The 22523-nt window shown below is 43.0% G+C and overlaps 1 protein-coding gene across 1 annotated transcript in view; it reads left to right on the forward strand.

Annotated features, from left to right (window-relative positions):
- ADAMTSL3 (ADAMTS like 3) overlaps positions 1 to 22523 on the forward strand; it is a 333594-nt gene that overhangs the window by 15200 nt on the left and 295871 nt on the right. The window lies entirely within an intron of this gene.

The following is a 22523-nucleotide window of genomic DNA, read 5'->3' on the forward strand; positions in this document are numbered from 1 at the left end:
CAACGAACTTAGCAACCTGACACTTTAATAGACAATGGAAAGATTTGGGGTGGGGGGCAGGGAGGAGCCCAACGCATGCTGTGGAATGAGCTAGCTACGGTTTATTATGTAGCTAATTGATAAAACTAATGAACAGGCTCACGCACGTACACGTGCACACAGCAACACAGGTGGCGTGCTGATGCAGCCCTCGGCCCTTCCTCAGTCGGGTGTTGGTGAATCCCTGCAAAGCAAAGGCCAGAGCCTCTGTCCTTGTTGGCCTCATTCTGATTTTTTTTTTTTTCTACGCCGTCTGCTGATCCACTTTGGTGCCCACCCCAGGACACAGGTGTTTCGAGCCAGCCTTGGCTCCCAGCGTTCTCCCTTGGCTAGCCCTTGAGTGGTTTCCTGGAGAGAGTTAACAGATTTTTTCCATTCTAGGAATAACTAAGGGAAGCTTGTCCTTTAAAAGACACATGGCACCCAGGACACAGGCATCTTTCTGTAACTCATGTGGAAGTACTCACTGAGCTCAGAGCTCTGTTCTGTAATGTAAGACTGGGATTAGCACATCATTCTGCGATTCAATTAGCAAATCCACTGACTGACAATCCCTGATGAGATCAAGAAAGAAAGGTCTTCCTGGAAATTAATACAAGACTAGAGTTGGCAGTAGAAGTGCGTGTGTAGTCCTAATCTGCGTTCAGCATTTAGAATTCAGAGATTCTTCTCTGCTTTCTCTTTACTAGGAAGTTGAGTATATACAAAGGAGTTGTAGCTTCTGTGGTATGCTAGAATTCCTTCTGTGGGGTATGTTGTTTGCAAGAATTTTCTCCTGGCTGGTTGCTTGATTTTTTAAAATCCTCTTAATTACGGTCTTTTGAAGACCAAAAGTTTTTAATTTTGACGAAGTTGAGTTTATCACTTTTTTTTCATTTGTGGATCATGGTGTTTGGTGTTGTGGCTAAGAACTCTGCACAGCTCTAGGTCTTGAAGATTTTCTCCCATGCTTTCTTCTAGAAGTTTAAATTCATGATTCATTTTGAATTAATTTTTGTATAAGGAATGAGGTTAAGGTTAAGACTTACTTTTGCTTGTGGATATCCAAATGTTCCAGCATCATTTGTTGGAAAAACTCTCCTTCTTCCATTAAATTACTTTTGCTCCTTTGTTAGAAATCAGTTGGGAATATCTGTGTGGGTTTACTTCCAGACTATCTATTTTGTTCCATTTAGCTATATGTCTATCCCTCCTCCAAGAAGACACTATCTGTGTTACCGTAGCTGTAAGTATTGAAATTGAGTACAGTGTTCCTTCCTACTTTATTTTTCTTTATCAAGATGATTTAAGCTGTTCTAGTTCCTTTGCATTTCCATATAAATTTTGAATAAGCTTGTCTATGTAGACAAAAAAGTCTTGCTGGAATTTTGATAAGAATTGTGTTAAACCTACTGATCAGTTTGAGGAAGGATTAACACCCTAACTATGTTGAGTCTTCCAATCCATGAACATGGTCTGACTTTTTATTATTTACATAGATTTTGACTTCTTTATAAGTGTTTTGTAAAATTTTGAACATGTCTTTTAGATTTGTACCTAAATAGTTCATATTTTTTGGAATGGTTGTAAATGGTGTTGGGGTTTTCATTTCATTATCCACGTGTTCGTTGCGAATACATAGGAAGACAATGGATTTTTGTGGATTGCTCTTGTACCCTACAACTTCCCTGAACTCATATACTATTTCTAGGAGATGGTGTGTGTGTGTGTGTGTGTGTGTGTGTGTGTGTGTGTGTGTGTGTGTGTATTCCTTAAGATTCTGTTTATAGACAATGTGGAGTAAGCCTAGCATTAAGGCCTAGTGTTGTGTGCTGCCTTGACATCTGGTGAAACCAGGAGGGTCTAGAATGGCCTCACTGCAGGTTCCCTTCCCCACTCTGCTTCCATGGATATGGTCCCCTAGCCAAACAACCTTCCTTATCTGGGGGGCCAGGTAAGGTTCCTGCTTATACCTGAAAGTGGGTTTCATTTCCTTGCCAAACTGCAAAATTCAAACAAGTCAATCACATCCTCCCTAAGGAACCAGAGGTCACATCTTGATACTACCTGCCTGCCTCGGTCCTTGCTTGTTTATTCTGTTCCCAAGTGAAACCCCCACGTGGCCCTGCATGGCTTGCAGTGCCTTCTTCCCCCCGGGCTGTGAGTATGTGACTAATAAACTGCTGTCTGTCTCATCAATTCAGTGTCAGGTGTCGGGTATCTGGCCATTCCCATAACCCTGCAGGAGAATCCCTTCCTTGTCAGGTGGGTGAATTGGAGGTGATTAAACAGTCATGTCATCTACAAATAAGGACAGTTTTACTTCTTCCTCTTCAATCTGAATGCTTTATTGAGGTTTGTTTTATGTCCCAGAATGTGGTCTCTCTTGGTGAATGTTCCATTGGCACGTGAAAAGAATGTATATTCTGCTCTTGTTGGGTGGAGTGTTCTTTAAATATCAATTAGGTTTGGTTGGTTGACGATATTGTTTACTTCTTCTCTATCCTTGCTGATTTTCTCTCTAGTTATTCAGTCAGTTGCTGAGAGAGGGGTGTTGAAATCCCCAGCTCTAATTGTGGATTTGTCTGTTTTTCCTTTCAATTTTATCCATTCTTACTTCACATATTTTGAAGCTCTGTTGTTTGGTGCATGCTCGTTTAAAATTCCTGTGTTTGCTTAGTGGAATGTTCCTTTATGTCCCTGGAAATTTTCTTTGCTCTGGAGTTTATCTGATACTAATGTAGCCACTCCTTTTTAAAACTTGCTATTAAATATAATATTCACATAATATAAATTTTCATTTTACTTTAATATTCTTTTACTTTCAACCTACCTGTACCATTATATCTGAAGTGAGTTTCTTATAGGGAGCATATAGTTGAGCTGTATGTATGTCTGATACATTCTGCCAGTCTTTCTCCGGTATACTGGTGTATTTTGATCATTTACATTTAATGTAATTATTGATATGTTACCATTATATGTTAGGACTTTAGCCTACTATTTTTTTCTTTTTGTTTCCTCTGTTTCCCTTTTCTTCCCTTCCTGTGGGCTACTTGAACATTTTTTAGAACTCCATATTGATTTATTTATAGAGATTTTTAATGTCTCTTGATTCCCCCTGCCCCTCACATTGTGATTGCTCTGTCTTCTCACAGTTACCTCAAATGATGTATAGAAACTTTACCTCCATGTAGGTTCTTTTGCCCCCCCTTTTAATATGGTAACTGTCTTAAATATAGTCTTTTTGTACACCGAGTGCCATATCAGATGATACGATTTTTGTTTTAACTGTCAAACGTTAAAAAAAAATCCCACTCATTAAGAGAAGTGTATTCCATTATCTGTTATTTATCCATTATATGGTTCTTTTTTCCTACTTAAAGTTCCAAGCCTCCTTCTGTTGTCATTTTCCATCTTTCTCGAGTACTTTTTCCCTTTCTTTAAGGGTAGGTCTTCTGGTGACAGATTCTTCATTTTCCTGTACCTGAGTATGTTTTCATTTCTGTTTTATTCTTGGAGGGCATTTTTGCAGGGTATAGAATTCTGGTCTAACTGATCTTTCAGCGCTTGAAACATGTGCTACTTCCTTCTGACCGCTTTGGTTTCAGATGAGAAACCCACTGTCATTCAGATTGTCCCCCTATAGGTGATGCATTGTTTTGTTCTAGCTGATTTTTGGATTTTTGTTTATCCTTAAATGTCAGATGTTTGATTATGATGTGTCCTGTTATGTATTTCTTTGGGGTTCTGTTTAAGGATGCAGATTATTGAATCTTTGGTTTTTTGCTTTTTCCCAAGTTGGGAAAATTTTGGCCATTATTTCTTCAAATGTACTTTTTCAGCCCCATGCGATTTCTCTTCTCCTTCAAGCTCTGTCATCTCAATATGCTGAAAAACTGCATCCACGTGAGTTTCTTTAACAATGTAAGTTGTTGTATTTTCAGTTCTGCAATTTCTATTTCTTTCTTTGTCATGTCTTGTATTTCTTTTCTGTGATTGTCTATCTTTTTGTTTCAAGAGGATTCATAATTGGTTACTGAAGAATTTTATGATGGCTGCTTTAATATCCTTGTCAGATAATTCAGACATCTGAGTCATCTCAGTGTTGGCATCTGTTGGTTGTCTTTTCTCATTTAAGTTGTGATTTTCCTGGTTCTTGGTATAACAAGAATATTTATTGTATTCTAAATACTTTTGGTATTATGTTATGAGACTTTGGAATCTACTTAAATCTATATTCTATTATAGCATATAGTCACCCTGTTTAGGTTAGCATGCAGGTCTTTGTCTGCTCTTGTGGGCCATTATAATAGCAATTAAATTTTTAGAAACCTTGCAGTGGTATTCTGGTTTGCCTCATTTATGTGCAATGATATTCCACACTCTAGTTCAGTTCCCAAACCTTTTATACTGTTAATACTGGTCAGTGTCATTTGTGGGTAGGTTAAGGGTTTGCTTAAAACTTTATATGCAAGTTTAAAAATTCCCTTTCTCTAGCTACCCTCTTCTAAGCTCTACCCCACCCCCCCATTCTACTTGGGTGGGGGAAGAGTGCCTCCTACCACTGCTAGGCAGGGGTCAGAGTCCAGCTCCCCACTTGGTCCCAGCTGATATTGGGCATCAGTGGGAAAAGTGTCACCTTGGGCTGCCCACTATTGCCGGAGGGTAGGGGTGGGAGTCCAGGATCCCCACCTGGTCTTTGGTAGTACCATGCCATCAGCTAGGGGAAGGTAGCATGTCCAGACTGCCCAGTGAGATAGTTCAGAAGTGAAAGTCCAGATTCTCCACTCATTCTACTCATTCTTTTCTGGCACTGCTGCTGGTGGTGGGGGGCATCCATGCTCTTTGGCTAGGACAAGGTGGTTATTGTCTAAAGGATTTCTGTCCTGCTGGGCTGTCTCCTGGTCCTTTGACTAGAGAGAATAAACTGCTGTTGGGGCTTTTATGAGGTGGGTGTCTTTGCTTACTGGTTTTCTGTGTTGCAGTTGTCTGCACTCCATCCAGAATATATGGAATGTAAAAGAAAAACCCAGGGAGCCCACTACTATCTTGTTCCTCAAACCCTGAGGTCCCTAGCCTGTCAGCCCTCTTCTTTCTTCCTTTCTGAGTCTTACTATGATTGTTTGCTGTGTTATGTCCAGGGTGTTTCGTTATAGTTAGCAGGGGGAGTAGGGACACATGAGTCTATACCATTTTGTTTATAATCCAGCATTCTATAAGTCTTCAAGGAACTCAGTATTTTCACTAGGATATGACTAGGTTCTCGTTTTGATCTGCACAGGTTAGCTATTTTCTTTGGACTGGGGAGTTTTCTTTCAATATATCTTTACATTTCTTTTTCTTTTCCAGTTTTTCTGTTCTCTCCTTTGAGAACGTGAATTATCTATATGGGATCTCCTTGTCTATTTTCCTTGCCTATCATCTTCAATTATAATTCCTGCATTTTCCTTTTCATTCCTTATTCTCATGCTTGTCTGCTACTTCACAGACTCTTAATTTTCTATAATATAATTTCTCTCTTTAATCTGCCTAATGCTTTAAGACATGATTTCCATATGCCAACTTCTTTTTCACTTGAAATTGTTGCTTTATCTCATCTTTCGTATCTTGTTTCTCAAAGTTCCTGTTTACTTTAGTTTTTTTAAATGTTCAAAGCAAGTGCTATCTAAAATTGTTTCCTAGAATAAAACTTTTTTCTGAAAATTTATCTCTTACATGTCATGTTATTTCTTTTCATGCTGTAGATGTTTGTAGTTTCTAAGTTGGTTTAATTCCATTCACTTGTCCTCGAATGAACATTTGCAATGACCCTATCACCATATTTCCAAAACCAGTGAGGCACATTTTTCTTGTTATCAGTCAGGATGGGCTAGATCATGCCGCGGTAACATTCAAAATAATTGCAGCAGCAGGATGCATGGAAAACTTTCTCCCCATTCATTGCATATCGGTCACATTCCTTCTCAGTTCCGTTGCCATCTGAAAACATTGCTGGTTGACATTGCAGAGGAAAATAGAAAATGTAGCAAATCAGGAACTGGTTTTACAAAGTTCTAAGTAGAAGTGACACGTATCACTCACATTCTGTTAGCCAAAGTAAGTCACATGGCCACACCTAACATCAAAGGGATGGGAATGTGCACTCCTCCCATGGACCCAAGTGGGAAACTGGAAATATTTAGTGAACAGCAATAATGGCTACCATAGTTCCCCCATTGTTTGCTTGTGTACCGTAGAAATCCATCTTGAAGATTGTTGGGAGTGGATCTAGGAAGAGTTAAGCAAGTACCTACCAGCTTGGCCATATCAGAAGTTGCAGCTGACATGTGATTGGCTGGTGCCTGTGTCTTACTAGTTGTTAAATACTTTAAATATCATTCTTGATCATACAGGGTTTTTTTTAATTGCAGCTTTATTCATCCAGCACCATAAAGGGCTGATTGTGGGAGCTGGGATCATGGCCCTGTCTACAGACTCATTGGTTGTGGGCCTTTGCTTTCCCTGCTACCTTTGATTTTGATCCATGGTTAGAGACTTCCTGTTTTTCCTGCCTCACTGGGGCTTTGTCATGGTTTCTAGCTGGGAAACCCTCCACATCTACAGGTTATTCTAGAATTTTGCTTACTTAATCTTGTAATGTTCCTATGCCCTGGTTTCCTAAGAATTGATTTGAAAATCTGCTCTTAGTGACTTTTTCTTTATCTGGCCCTGCCTATAGTTGATAAAAACAAAATCCTTAGACTTTGTATCATATTACTGGCATCATCTCAAGATTATTCTTCAAAACTATTGATATTCCCAAGGTCTGTTTTTCTCTGGTCATTTGGGACAGTTTCTGGGTAGGGGAAGTTGGTCACCTCCATTACCTGAATGCTGACATTTTGACCTGCGGCTCTTGGGACGGGCTCAGCATTGTAGCAGGCTTCTCTGCATTCTCTATGGCGTCATATGTGGTAGGCCAGTTGTGTTTAAGAACTCAGGGGTAGGAGGAACAGAACACCAAATATCGTGGAGCCCAAAACCAATCTAACCAAGGTCTCAAAACAGGTGAGGGGCGGAACTAGGACTAGACCCACTCCTCTAGTCCACTTGATGTCTTGCTCTAGACAACCTGTGGCATCAAGGCCAGTGGCTAGTGCCTGAGTCATTGTACTTGTCACTGCCTTAGGCACATCTTCCTTTACTACTTTTCTGCGCTACCTCACCATTTGATCTTCTATTCCAACCATTTTACCCTTCTTCCCCCATATTTGTTAGGTCTCCCAGAGGGACCTACTAGTACAGCTCCTCCTTACCGCTGGCACTAAGTCCTGGATAGATTACTGACTGTGTGTTGGAAGAAGGGAGCATTTGGTGTGTCACTGGAGAACATTGGTGTGAAAGGGTAGAGAGATTCCATATTTGTTTATTGTACAAGGAAGCATGATAGTGCTATAGTCTAAATAATGCTAATTGGGCTTTCTCTTGGCTTGGCCTGAATCATGCTGTTTTCCTTAAATTTTCCATCAGAGAGCAGATGTCATCAAATGACTTTCCTACAACTGTTTGCTTTCTTAGAAGTGAGCTATGTTTATTTCTTTGGTTACAAAAATGTGTTGTTTATAACTTGTAAAGAAATGTGAATGTATCCTGATTTGTCTCCCATCCACTTTTCTTACTGGGTCATTACCCAGCCTGTTGTCAGGTGGACCAGACTGTCTTCACTGTGTGGCGGTGGAGGAAGACATCCCAGGCAGGCCTTCGGAGCTTGCCTCATTTATCAGAGGTTTCAGACTACAAGGAAATTCACTTGGAAATATTTGGACTTAGGCCACATATTCAGTTTTAGGTATTGGCTCAATAAAACCGGTCATCCCTTTGAGCCAAGATGAAATCAGTGGGAAGAATAAAAGTAAGTAGATACTTGCTCAGACCTTCTATTTGTGGTCGTTGAGATAGGCATCTCTGAGTTCTTGCTCTGTCCTTGTACGTGGCTCACTGTTTCCTCCAAACAGTGGGCCGATTGTGTATCCATGCCCTAGTCAAGCTGAACTGTCGCTCATGCTTTCCTCTGCTCACTCTCCCCGCTCAGTCCTTTCTCCACTTGCCCCCCTGTTCTTAATTCAAGATGCAAGTTGTTCACAGAGTCTTCCCCAGGCCTCTCCCTGCCATAAATTTCTCCCTTATTGTGTCCCACCTTGTAACCGAGTTGTTTCTCTACATGTCTTTTCTCCCCCATTGGACTTCACAATTGACTTTTCTCCTGTGTTCCCTGGGGTCTATGTCTCCTTTCCCTTTGGACCCGCAGTCTAGCACAGCTCCCTGGACTCATTTGAGGACATACTCTCTGCTTTGGAAGAAGTTCATATTGAGTTGAGGAGACACGTAGATAATGTGAGACGTGTAGAATGGGTCCTGGTGAAGCCTTCCTGGGAAGGCTGTGGTCCGATCCAGCCAGATCCCTAGTCCATCCAGCACCACATTCTGTGCTTCTCCTGGGCCCTCACTGAGTTCGGTAGAGTGTCCCTTGTCCCTGCCAGTCTGGGGCCTTTTCAACATGCACCCCATTACATTCAAAACTTGGGCTTCTCCTGTGGAGCAGCCTTGGCCCTGAGACATCCCGAAGACCTGGCTTAGCCTTTGACACCCTGAGACCATTTATTCTACCTCTTTGGTTTGCGTTTTCTCATTCTGCTGTTTGGAGAAGCATTTAAGGTTTCTCACTCCTATAACAGTACTTTACATCCCTGGCTGTGCACCTCATCTTAGGACTTCCTTATAGATTTGAAATTCCAATCTTAGGACTTCCTTATAGATTTGAAATTCTAATCTTAGGACTTCCTTATAGATTTGAAATTCAAAGATGGCCTGTTTAGGACTTACCTAGAATAACATTGGTTTATCATTTGAGAATCCTTGCTTATTTTCCATAACCGTTCTATTCTTTTTGACATTTATGCTTAGTTTGCTAAAATCTTTTTATGTATTATTATGTAATAATCTATTATTATGTAATACTTAAGAATTAGAAAGGATTAAATAATAATACAGTATATACTCTTATACTACCTCTTAGATTCTAGGAAATAAAACATTGTCAATACAAAGACCTAGGTACATTTCTGTCTTTTTCTCTCCCTGTTGTCCCCATAGGTAATGACTCTTGAATTTTGAGTTTTTAATTCCTTTCCTTGTCTTCATACTTTTACGACTTATTCTTAAATATATAGTGTTGTTCTGTACTTTTAAAACAATATAAATGGAATTATACACAGAGGGGCACATGGGTGGCTCAGTCAGTTAGGCATCTGCCTTCGGCTCAGGTCATGATCCTGGGGTCCTGGGATTGAGTCCCGCATCAGGCTCCCTGCTCAGCGGGGAGTCTGCTTCTCCCTCTCTCCCTGTCCCTCCCCCTGCTTATGCTCTCTCTGTCAAATAAATAAATAAAATCTTTAAAAAATGGAATCATACAGAGTATTCTGCAGCTTGTTTTCTTGCTTAATATTCTGTCAATGAGAATCGTCACTGTTGTTAAATGTAGCTTTAGTTAATTTATTTTTGTTGCTGTGTGGTATTCCACCGCATGAAGACATTAAAACCTATTTATACATTCTCCTGTTAGACATTTAATTCAGGTTGTTTGCAATTTTGTTTTTATGAACCATTCTGTCCATCTTCTTTTTGACAACTACTTTCTCTCAGGTCTATGCCTAGGAGTGGAATTTTTGGGTGCAACAATACACCCATTTTCAACTTTATGAGCCACTGCAAAGTCATTATCCAAGTCATGGTACCTGTTTATGGTCCAACCCCAATCCAGGAATACTCATACCACACATCTCCAACACTTGATGTTGTCAGGCTTTTTCATTTTCGTCAGTTTTTGGTGGTAAAACGCTATGTTTTTGATGTTATAATTTATATTTTCTTGTTCACTAGTAAAATACTCACTTTTTTTTATTTCCTGGCATTCAGTTTCCAGCTGAGAATTGCCTATCCATACGTTTTGCTCATGAGTTTTTCCGGGTTTTTTTGGTCTCCCTTATTTGTAGACATTATCTATATATTTTGGACATTCATTAATTGTTGGTTACATGTCTCTTCTAGTCAGTGGCCTACATTTTTACCTTTTATGGTGAACAAAAGTGTTTATTTGAATTTTAATGTAGATTGTCCATAGCATATACATTCCTGGAGAGTAGGGACCTTGGTCTCTTTTGTTCAGTGATGTATCCTAAGCAACATATGGTAGGTGACCCATGTTCAAAAAATATTAATCGAATAAATGAATGGATAGATGTTTATTCCTCTTATCATTTATAGTTTGCCTTTTTCAGAGCCTTTTTAGAGAAATCCCTTCTTACCTCGACGCCACACAGATTATCCTTGTATATTTTTCCCTCAGTGTTTAGCCTCATTCATTTTTTTTTGCCCAAAGAAAAATTATTTTATATGCTGTATGACTCTGTGAAGAGGAAATGAATGAGCTTTCCAACAGGCTGTGGTCCTTGCTAACCATGATGAGACAGCTCTCTATCCCGAGAACCTCAGTGTTTTCCCCTTATTTGGAAAAGGGGGATGATATGAAGTTGCCTCGCAGGATGGATGTGAGATTAACTCAGATAGACTATGCCAAGCACCTGGCCCATGCCCGGTACAGAGTAGGCGTCCAGTAACACGGCCGCTCCTTCCTTCTCTTGTATCTTCACGGAGGAAGGCAAAGCGAGAGCAAGGCCCCTGGAATCTGAGACTCTTTCCCGGCCACTTCCCTGCGGACATGTGGAAAACCCACAATGGGCTCTTCAGCCTCTCTCTGGCAGCTGGCTCCCCTCCCTCCTCCTTTCTTCTGTCTGGCCTCATCCCACCGCCTGGGTTTCTGCCCGAAGCCAAGTAGCAGATGCCTCTCTTTTACAACCTGTCACAAACCCCAGAGTAGATGCAGGCGGGCCTTCGAGCCGCTACACCGTTTTTCCCTCTAAAAACTTGAAGACATTTTTCATCGGGTTTTAAACAAGGATTTGTAGTGCACCGGTTTGCCTCGCAGGAAGGCTCGTGATGCATTCCCATGTCAGTTCCTCCTCCACACAGCCGACACCATTGTGCGGTCCTTTACGACAGGCTCCGGCTTCTAACAGTGGGACACGGACTGAGCCGGAGAAGGAGCTGGAATCCCGCTGTTGGAGTTGTGTCGAAGGCAGCTGCTAACAACGGGAGACATGGAAGACGGGTCCTGTCTTCGGCGGTGCACGACGTCACGGGGAAGATGTTTAGGAGGCTTTGTGGCCTCTTGTTCAAGAATCATGTTGAATCTAGTTGTTCGACTTCACCGTGGTGTTGGGATGTGGGATTTTCGAGGTGTGTTCTTGTAGTTAAGCTCCTTCACACTGCTGTACGACTGATGGCCTTTCTCACAGCGCCAGTAAGTGAGCTGCGGTTGGGGCTCCTTCGGCATGGTGGTTGTGAGGTCCGATTACTCCTTTCTGCAGCCCCTTTAGGTACCATGTGCTTCGTCTTGATCCCAAGACTGCATCTTGGTGAGCAGGGAGCGCTGGAGACGCCCACCTGTCTTAGACCGGGGGCTTCCTTCTCTAAACTTGCAGGGAAGTTAGAACTACCCCAGGATCCTGTGTTGTGCGTTCAGTAGCAAAGCGATACAAGCCACAGGTGTCACCTTACGGTTCTAGGAGCCGCGTTAAAAGAAGTGAAAAGAAACAAGATCAGTTTTAGCAGTATGTTTCATTTTACCCCCAAAACCCAACTATTATGATCTCAGCATGTTATTGATATAAAAAATTCCTCCTGAGGGGCGCCTGGGTGGCACAGCGGTTAAGCCTTCAGCTCAGGGCGTGATCCCGGCGTTATGGGATCGAGCCCCACGTCAGGCTCCTCCGCCATGAGCCTGCTTCTTCCTCTCCCACTCCCCCTGCTTGTGTTCCCTCTCTCGCTGGCTGTCTCTATCTCTGTCAAATAAAGAAATAAAATCTTAAAAAAAAAAAAAATTCCTCCTGAGATGCTTTACCGTGCCTTTTGTCATCCGAAGTCTTTGAAGTCAGGTGTTTGTTTTCCACGTACGGCCCATCTCAATGCAGAACGCAGTAGTTCCCCTTCTTCACGGCTTCCTTTCCCACAGTTCCTGTTCCCTGGGATCACCTGCGGCCCCGAAGCAGGTGATCCTCCTTCTGACGCTTCATCAGGAGGTCACTAGCCGCCTGATGCTACATCTCCACGCCTACGTCATCCACCTCACGTCATCTCCCCACGCAGACGTTCTGTCCTCTCACATGGTCACGAGAAGAAGGGTTAGTACAGGACAGTAAGCTATTTTGAGAGACAGACCACGTTCACTTAACTTCTATTACAGTATATTGTTACAGTTTCTATTTTATTCCTGGTTCCTGTTGTTAATCTCTTACTGTGCCTGATTTATACATTTAACGTGATCATAGGTATGTGCGGGTAGGGAAAAACAGTCTAGGGTTTGGTATGATCTGTGGTCTCCGACGTGCACTGGAGGGGAGGCTGCTGTGGTCATGTCTCGAACGTCCCAGTTGCTGTGTTGCCTAGTGGCTACTGGATTGGACAGCAGGACTTCTTGGAAGAAGCGGGAAGCAGCTTGCCTTGGGTCCCACCTTTCCTGCATCACGCCGACCACCGCTAGCTAATTTCCTGTGTTCTCTTCTCCCTTCAGGAGATAACCGGGTGGAGCGGAGGCTTTACATAGTCTGGAGCAGGGAGAAACCCCGTTCCCCTTCCATCACCACCCCCATAAGCTACGAATGCTTAAAATGTGCTCGGGAAGGTTCGTCTTTACATAGAAGTAACTCTGCGTGATGTTTCCACATTCCTGAAGAGTAGTTCTTAGATTGGGAGGTCAGGCGACCATATAATTCACATATTTTAAAATGAGCAAAATTGGTCTGAAATGTTCTTGTGATATTTCTGGAGAATATAAATTCCTTGAGGGAAGGATTGTGTCCGTGTCTTTTACCACTGTCGTCAGTGCCTCCCATGTGGCCGGGCATAGAGCTGCTCAGAAATACTGAAGGAGGGTGTACCTGGATGTGCTGAGGTGTCTTAGGTCCCCAGCGTCCTCTCTGGTATTGTAGTTTTATCCAGTTCAGCTTTTTTTGTTTAAAGATTGTATTTATTTTATTTGATAGAGACAGTATGAGCAGGGGGAGCGGCAGGCAGAGGGAGAAGCAATCTCCCCGCAGAGCATCGAGGCATGAGGCTCGATCCCAGGACTCCGGGATCATGACCTGAGCCGAAGGCAGACACTCAGCCGACGGAGCCCCCCAGGCGCCCCTATCCAGTTCAGCTTTTAAACATGGATTTGTTCTGAGATTATATTTTAGAGACAGCATTTTTTGGTGCGGACTTTTAAAGTGAAGATTGCAGCGTGTTCTTTATTTGAATTTAAACATTTGAAAGTCTGGTTTGCTACAGCCTGTTTCAAACACGACCCTTGCCGCCAATGGGTATTGTCTTATGGCGTCTTTGCCAATCTGATAAGTGTTCGAAATGTATTTTTTTTATTGCTAGTGATACCCAAAGGTTTAATAGCTGTGTTCATGTCTTCTTTCATGGGTTTCCTGTTCATGTCTTTGCCTGTTTTTCTATTAATCTGTTCCTCATCTTCTTACTGATTTTTTAAAAGCTATTATTATACACTGAAGCTAATAACCTTTTGTCTGTTACTTACGATTAAAATATTATAATGCTTTATTATTTTACTCAAAATTTCTTTCTTTGAAAGGATTTTTTAAAGTTTTTATTTAAATTCCAGTTAGTTCACATACAGGGTACTATCAGTTTCAGGTGTACAAGTTAGTGATTCAGCGCTTCCATAGAACACCTGGTGCTCATCCTGGCATGTACCCTCCTCAGTCCCCATCCCCTGTGTCCCCAGTCCCCACCCACCTCCCCTTTGGTGACCAGCAGTGTGTTCTCTGTAGTTAAGAGTCTGTTTCTTCATTTTCCTCTTTTTTTCTATGCTTGTTTGTTTTGTTTCTTAAATTCCATATTTTGTTTCTTAAAATCCTATGGTTTTTGTCTTTCTCTGACTGACTTATTTCATTTAGCATAATGCCATCTAGCTCCATCCAGTCATTGCAAATGGCAAGATTTCATTCTTTCTGATGACTGGGTAATATTCCATTGTGTATATATACAGCACATCTTCTTTATCCATTCATCAATTGAAGGACACTTGGGCTCTTTCCATAATTTGACTATTGTAGGTAATGCTGCTATAAACATTGGGGTGCATGTATCCTTTAAAATCAGTATTTTTATATTTGGGTAAATACCTAGTAGTGCAATTGCTGGATTGTAGGGTAGTTGCATTTTTAACTTTTCGAGGACCCTCCACACTGTTTTCCAGAGTGGCTGTACCAGTTTGCGTTCCCACGAACAATGCAAGAGGGTTCCCCTTCCTCCACATCCTCGCCAACACCTGTTGTTTCTTGTGTTGTTGATTTTAGCGTTCTGACAGGTGTGAGGTGTTATCTCTTTGTGGTTTTGATTTGTATTTCTCTGATGATGAGTAATGTTGAGCATCTTTTCATGTGTCTGTTGGCCATTCATATGTCTTCTTTGGGAAAATGTCTATTCATGTCTTCTGCCCAGTTGTTAATTGGATTATTCATTTTTTTGGTATTCACTTTTTTTTTAAAGTTTTTATTTATTTGTTTGACAGAGACAGGCAGCGAGAGAGGGAACACAAGCAGGGGGAGTGGGAGAGGAAGAAGCAGGCTCCTAGCGGAGGAGCCTGATGTGGGGCTTGATCCCAGAATGCTGGGATTACACCCTGAGCCGAAGGCAGACGCTTAACGACTGCGCCACCGAGGCACCCCAATTTTGGTATTCACTTTTAAATTGTATTTAAAAATTTAATTTTGATATTAACTCTCTATATAAATATTTTTTATGAGTTCTGCCTTTGATGTACTTCTGAAGATTTCTCCCACACCAAGATCTGATTATGCATTAAATATATTTCATTCTGTACAGTTGCTTTATCAGAATCATTTAAGGTCCTGCAGTCCTATGGTGATAGCAAATTGAATTGGTTCATGCTACTCTCCCCTGTAAGGCTATCTGAAGCCAGCCGCCCCTCTGGCAGAGGGTTGGTTCTGGAGCTGACAGGCAGGCTGGTCTGGAGAGAGGAGGCAGGCTCTAACCAGCTCTTATGGAGACTGTGCATTAGGGTACAGGCTCAGAGCTTTTCTCCGTCTGGGAAGAGAATCGGGATTAGAGGCAGAGGGGAGTTCTCCTGGTGCCCTAGGAGACTGCTTGTAGCTGGCTGGTTCTCTGGGGGCCCCCGGGGACATTGGTCATGCCGCCTCCTTGCCATGGCTGGGATGGTAACCTCCTGGAGCAGCTTTGAGCAGCACTGTGTACGTGAGAGAACAGAGGCAGCGCATTTAGTCCCCAAATCATAAAGGGTCCTTAAGGAGCTTCCATCGTAGACCCAAATGGCTTTCACAGCAAAAATTCAGTGGGTGAGTTGAAAGCAAGGCAAGGGGACGAAAGACTGTCTAACACAGTGGAAAACCACGAGTGTCAGTTGTGCGGGAAGTGCTGAGGGACGTGGAGAGCAGACTGAGGGGACCCAGGGTTCAAACAGCAGCAGCAGCAGCAGCAGGGGACGGAGTGAGAGGAATGGATGGGGAGGAGGTCACAGCAAAGCAGCTGTGACTACAAAGTGTCCTTGAATGAGGACGAGGCTGAGTCTGAAAGGGTCAAAGCCTGGACCGGTGAAAAAAGACATGAGCGGAGACGTACCCATGTTCTGGTGAAGTGCCTGACTCCTAAGGGTGAAGAGGAAAAGCTTTCCTGAGTTGCCACATTTTGTTGTTTAAAATGTCTAGTTTTCAACAAAAATGTGAAACACAAACCAACAGGAAAGTGTGGTCCACACACACGGAAAGAAAGCAGTCAATAGAAATGGTCTTTTTAGGAAGCCACGTTCGTAGACAGATACTTCAGCTAGCGTATGTATGTTCGAAAATTCTGGATGAAAGAAAAAGTAACTTACACTGGGAAAACAGTCGGGTGGATAGCAGACTTTTCTTTCATGATTCTCAATTCTATAAAATAGTGGAAATCTATATGTGATATGACATGTATTATACTATATATAGCATAGTATAATATAATATATAATATAATATATATTTTTTAGCCTTTACATATTTTTTCCCCTGGAATTGATTTTTGGTGCATTGATTGAGGAGGGATCTGAACTTGCCCTTTTTTCCTCCTAATTTCCCTATTGTCCTGAAGAACTTCTTGAATGATCGACCACTTTCCCATTGATACAAGAGGCTATGTTTATTTAGTGTGAAATATAAACATGCATATAGTAAAGGTCTAACTTAAAACTTTTTTATTATCTATAAATAATAAATATATGTAATATATATAAAAGCAATTTATATAATTTTTTACCCAATTTTATTGAGATGTGATTGACATACTACTGTATAGGTTTAAGGAGCACGGCAGCATGGTTTGACTTACACGTATTGTGAAATGCTTTCCTCTCTAAGTTCATAACATGATTTTAAGAAAATATTTATTTATTGATTTGAGAGAAGAGAATAGAGTGGGGGGGAGAAGCAGAGGGAGAGGGAGAGTCTCAAGCAGACTCCATGCTGAGCCTGACACAGGGCTTGATCTCATGACCCTGAGATGATGGCCTGAGCTGAAATCCAGAGTCAGCTGTTTAACTGACTGAGACAGCCAGGTGCCCCCATAACATGGTTTTTAAAGGAGGGTGGCCATATGCCGGTACGCAGTATCCGACTTGCACAACCGTACAGGAGATGGCCGAGGGGCAATGATATAATGAACACCTGAGTACTCACCATGGAGCTTACGAAATGCCACATTGTCAGTGGCCCTGAAGCTCCTTGTGTGTCCCTGTCTTGTCACATCCTCCTGTCTGCTTAGAAGTAACTACAGCAAAAAGTGAACTTTGTGTCTATGCTGCCTTTAGCCTCTTGAGTCTGTATCTCTAAGTCATATATTATGTGGCGTTAGCCCTTTCTGAATTGTATACAAATGGAATCATACTATGTCCGTTCTGCTCCATGTTGTGGTTTGAAATTTCATCTCTGTCGATGTGTGAAGCTGAGATCGTTCCTTTTTCCTGCTCTGCCGTGTTCCAGGGCACAAATATGCCATGATTGATTCACCCTTCCATGGATGGTTTCTTTTTATACAGTGGTAGATTTATTTTGCTTATATTTTACTTAGGAATTTTGCATTCATTTTAAGAGTGAGGTTGAGATGTAATTTCTTTCTTGCTTTGTTCTTGCCTGGTTTTGTTATCAAGGTGATAATCTCATGAAATGCATTATTGAGGGCTTCTCTTTTTCTGTTCTTTAAACGTTTCTTTCTTTTTTCCTTTTTTTTTTTAAATATTGGAATTATTTATACTTCAAATGTTTGTAGGGCTCACCTCTAAATTCTTCCAGATGTATTGTTTCCTCCATGGGAAGAATGTTAAATAATGATTTTATTTCTTTAATGGTTAAAGGACCATTGAGATTTTCCGTTTTTTTAATAGTCCATTTTGATTATTTAAATAGATTTTTTTTCTAAAACATTTTCATGTCTCCTAATATTTGAAACATATTGGCGTAATTGTTTTCTTTTTTTTTTTTTTTTAGATTTTATTTATTTATTTGACAGAGATAGAGACAGCCAGCGAGAGACGGAGCACAAGCAGGGGGAGTGGGAGAGGAAGAAGCAGGCTCATATCGGAGGAGCCTGATGTGGGGCTCGATCCCACAATGCCAGGATCACGCCCTGAGCCAAAGGCAGACGCTTAACCGCTATGCCACACAGGCGCCCCGCCATAATTGTTTTCTTGAGTTCTGAGATGCGTTATCTTGTTAGGGCTCATTCCCCTCTCTGCCCTCACTGCCACCGTTGGTTCTCTGCTGGGTATTATAGTAGCCTGCTGGTCTCCTGGCCTTCTGTCTCACCCCTTCCTATCCAGTCTCTGTAATCATAGTCTCACGTCTCTACTTAACATCCCTCTGGTGCTTCCCAAGGATAAGCATGGAATTATGGATCTGTGCCACCAGACCCCCTTCACCAGCCCATGCCTGCCTCTCCAGCTTCCACTGGCTTCTCTCTCCTTCTGTGCTCCATCCACACAGGGCTCCGTCCAACCTGCCCTGCTCTCTCCAGTCTCCTGGTTTGTCCATACTGTTTATTATGCCTGCATTATTCTAGAAGGCTCTGTTCCCCCATTCTTCTCTCCATTTTCCTAGTTCCTCTTTGTTCTTTACATCTCAGCATGGTGGCTCTTGTGTTCATGATGCATCTGTGACCTCCCTCCTCCCTCCTCCACCTCGTGCACGTCCCTCTCATACGCCTGAACAGTGTTCCGAGCTCACACCCAACCCGAGATGGTGAGCTCCTGAGGGGACGGACTGTGCCTCGTTGGGTCTCTGATGGTTAGCCAGTGTGTGTGCCCAGAGGAGGGACTCCATACATGCTTGTGTTAATGCTACCATTAAACATGCATTTTGGGGACTTTGTGATAATAACAATTATGGTATCAGACACTGTGCGGCTTCCTAACAATTTATTTATTTATAATAATTTTTTTATTATGTTATGTTAGCCACCATACAGTACATCCCTAGTGTTTGATGCCATGTTCACAGGTGAGGAAACTGAGTCTTGGACAGCGCAAATGTCCCTTACATAAGCTCCCTCTCCGTAGTGGCAGCGTTGGCGGAGGGGTGGGGGAAGAAAAAGGCTAACTTCCACAGCATTGACTTTTTTTTCCTGAAATTATTCTGTGTTTTTCTTTTAACGCTGGGCTTCATGAGGCTGTATCTGAGGGGCCTTTGAGTCACTAAGGGGGTCACTCTGTGGTTCTCTCTTGGGCCTGTTTTTGTTTTAAGAAAATGAAATGACTCCCATTAGGAAGGATGCCAGAGTTTTGCTTTGACTGCTAGATTGTTTTTTTTTTGTTTGTTTGTGTTTTTTGTTTTTTTATTGCACAGCAGCCTTTCTAAATTCATACCAAGAATATTCCTTTGATAAATTAAAAAATACAGTAAACAAACAAAATGACTACACCTTCATCTTCTCGCCTGGCTTCCCTCTAGTCGTGGGGAATTCTGGAGCTCACCAGGGCCAGTCCTCCTGTTTAACGATGTGGTGAGCAGGACCTGGAGATGGGGAGGGTGTCCCGGGAGCCGCACGGTCTCCTGTGGAGGGGGGCTGGAGCCTAGACTCCCAGCTGCAAATCTGGCCCCTTTCTAAACTTGAGCATCTATCACCAGTTGCAACAGGTGTCCAATGTCTCCAAGTGTGGCTGGTGTATGAATGCAATCTGGTTCCATTAGCAAAACTAATCCTATGTTTATTCAGGACTGAAAACTACGTGACATTTTCATGTCACACAGATATGGAATGGTATGATGATGTTTTAAGCACTCAAAAGAAATGACTTATCATTCCATGTATCATTAAGAAATTAAAATTGGACCTTAAAATATATCAACTTAAATCCCTAAACCTGTATCATGACCAGCACCCCACTCGGGTAAAAGGTTATAGTTTGTATCTCTCTCTCTTTTCTTTCGTAAGAAAAGGTAATGCGTTTGTAATAATTTCTCCTGCTGATTTATGGTTCCCATATGGCTTTAACATTGGGGTTGATGTTGGCATCTTAATTTTTTTAAAACGAGGTATGTATTTGAGAGAGAAACAGAGCGCATGTGAATGGGGGGGGGGCGCAGAGGGGCAGAGGGNGAGGGAAAGAGTCTCAAGCAGACTCCCCGAAGAGTGTGGAGCCCGACGCAGGGCTCCCTCTCGTGACCCTGAGATCATGACATGAGCCAAAGCCGAGAGTCGGATGCTTCACTGACTGAGCCACCTAGGCACCTCGTTAACATCTTATTTTTATAAAAGCATCACCTTTGTTTTCAAGAAGTCCTTAGCATTTTATGTGAAAAACCTCCAGAAATTAGCGTGATGCCATTTTACACACAGGGACCAGACACCCTGCCTCCACGTCCCTGTCTTCCTCTCGTCTTGCTTGTTTAAGAATTCCGAGAGGCAGGAGCATCTGACAGCACACTTGGCAGCTCTGCTGACGTGTTAGCACTGAAGGCTTCCTGCCCTGCTAAGCTTAGAAAAACAAACCGGCTTATGATGAATATAAATGTTTTTCAGAGTATGTGCAAACAGCACATTTCTGTCTTTTTCTTCTCTTGGAAGGCTGCATTTGTGAAAGCCTGCATGATTTCAGCCACACAGACGAGCTGTTTCCTGAAAGAAATAAAGCTGTGGGGGTGAGAAAAATCTTGAATAAACATGAATATGTCCCCGACGTGTTTCTGGACTGTGTCAGGTTGGGTGGTGTCTCATGGCCAAATCAGGAAGAGATGGTAATGCTTTTTTTTTTTTCTTTTCTTTTTTCTTTTTTCTTTCTTTCTCTTGCTTGCTTGCCTGCTTGCTACTGAGTTAATACAAATTCGTGCATGAAGTGCACACACCGATTTGCCTGACACTCAGGAGTGGGCTTTGAGTTTATCCACAGAGCTAGCATGCCTGTATAAGTAATCCGTTGTCAAGTAGTGGTGTTCTCGGCACGCTTTCACCGTGCTCGTGTTATTGGGGCCCGGGAGGGTCGGGCTGTGGCTCAGTGGAAGCAGGAGATGTTGGAACAACCAGGGAGGAACGCTGGGGCATGGCCGGGCTGGCGCTGGATGCCCGTGAAGGCAGAGAGGCACTTGGGGCCAAGAAGCCAAGGGTCACACCGCTGCTGTAGGTAGGAGCAGACGGGTCCAGAGCCCTGCAGAACCCAGCCGGGGTCTTAGAGAACGCAGACATTTCGAAACCTGCAAGGAAAATGTCAGGCTCCCACTTGTCAGTTTAGAAAATCAGAAAAAGGAAAAAAAAAAAAAAGCTGATTCCGCAAGGCACCTTGACCTACTGGGGCCTACCCTGACCACTCTGTTTAAAACTGCAGTTTGTACTCTCCCCCAACTCTTTCCCCATGTGATACACTTCCCCATGGTATACACTTTGCTTCCCTCTTCTGTTCATTTTTTGCTTCCCCTCGTTAAGACTGTGAGCTCCTTGGGAGAAGTGATTCTCATCTGTTTCTCCGACTGCTGAACTCCTTGCGTCAGAAACAGCCTTGGCACGTAGTAGGTGCTTAATAGACACACATGGACCGAGTAGCCAAATAGATGCTGTGAACCCAAGAATTGCTTGGACACGCCAGGCTTTGGGGACTTCCCCTCGCCACCACTTCGGTAAAATAAAATACTTGTTTGTACTCGATTTAAAAAGCAAAGATGCCTCTTCTCTGCCGGAGAGATAATCATGAGTGTTAGCGGGTGAAGAGGCTGTGGGAAAAATACAGCCTTCACTTTCGGATCAAAGTGCAGATTCCCGCGCCCACACTGGGCCTGAGAGAGTCCCTCCCTGAGCACCGACGCCCTATCAGGGAGTGGGGGGGGGGGAGGGTTGCAGAGACGGCCCGGACGGTTCCCACACACAGCTTCCTCGCCAGCAGCTCAGGGTCCTCAGAAACCGGTGGTCCCCTCCTCTGCTGACTTCCGGGGCGCTGCCTGCCCCAGTGGGACGGGACCAGGAGGAGGAGGGGTGGGGGGAGAGGGACGGCCCGGGTCAGCGAGTTTACAGTCCAGTCAGGTTCGAGGGGACCATCCATCCCGTTTTTCCTTACCAATAGAGCCCTGTTCAGGGGACACAATAGTCCGTGCTTTTCCCCCGACATATTTTAAGGTAGAGTTATTTCCATGTGGCATTTTGCTAATTGAGGCTGATTCCAGTGGGTCAGCTTACTTCAAGTTCTTGAAAAATGAACTCTTAAACAATTTGGGGGGGGGTCCAGCACAAGAGGATCCGTGTTGTGTGTATTGGCAGGGGAGGCTTTCGTTCCTCTCCCCATTCAGAGTAGTAGTGGAGTTTTTAAATAACCCCCTTGTGAAATGCCAGTGTGTTACTCGGCCAGAGCGTTTGGGTCTTTCTGTGGAGGAGAGAATATTCAGGCATCAGTCATGCAGGGCTCTGCGGGGGCGGCGGGCCGACCTGTGCGGCTTTGTCTGGGAAGGAAAGTGAATTGTTGAATGTCTTCTGTGCACAAAGCCCAACGCTGAGCCCCGAAGAAGGTTCAAAGACGTGGAGAGGTATTAGGACTCTGCTTGTAGCTTTTCTCCTTTCAGGAAACTGAATGATGAAATCTGTTCCAGCAGGATCTTTTCACCCATGACTCTTGGTTCTGCTTGCCAGTGCTGATTAGAGATGTGTGTGTGTGTGTGTGTGTGTGTGTGTGTGTAGGGGGATGAGGGAGGGAAGGAGAGGAAGAGAGAAAATGAGAGGGAGAATATACATGTTTGGTGGCAGGCAGACTAGTGCTATGAATGATGTTTATTAGATCCAAATTCCAGTTTGCTTAAGAGAGTCTTAATTTGACAAATTCAGGGAAAGACCTTCTGTGTGGAACAGCTCGTTCTGAA

The sequence above is a fragment of the Ursus maritimus genome, unplaced genomic scaffold (genome assembly GCF_017311325.1).
Source record: "Ursus maritimus isolate PB19 unplaced genomic scaffold, ASM1731132v1 scaffold_27, whole genome shotgun sequence".
Classification (NCBI taxonomy): domain Eukaryota; kingdom Metazoa; phylum Chordata; class Mammalia; order Carnivora; family Ursidae; genus Ursus; species Ursus maritimus.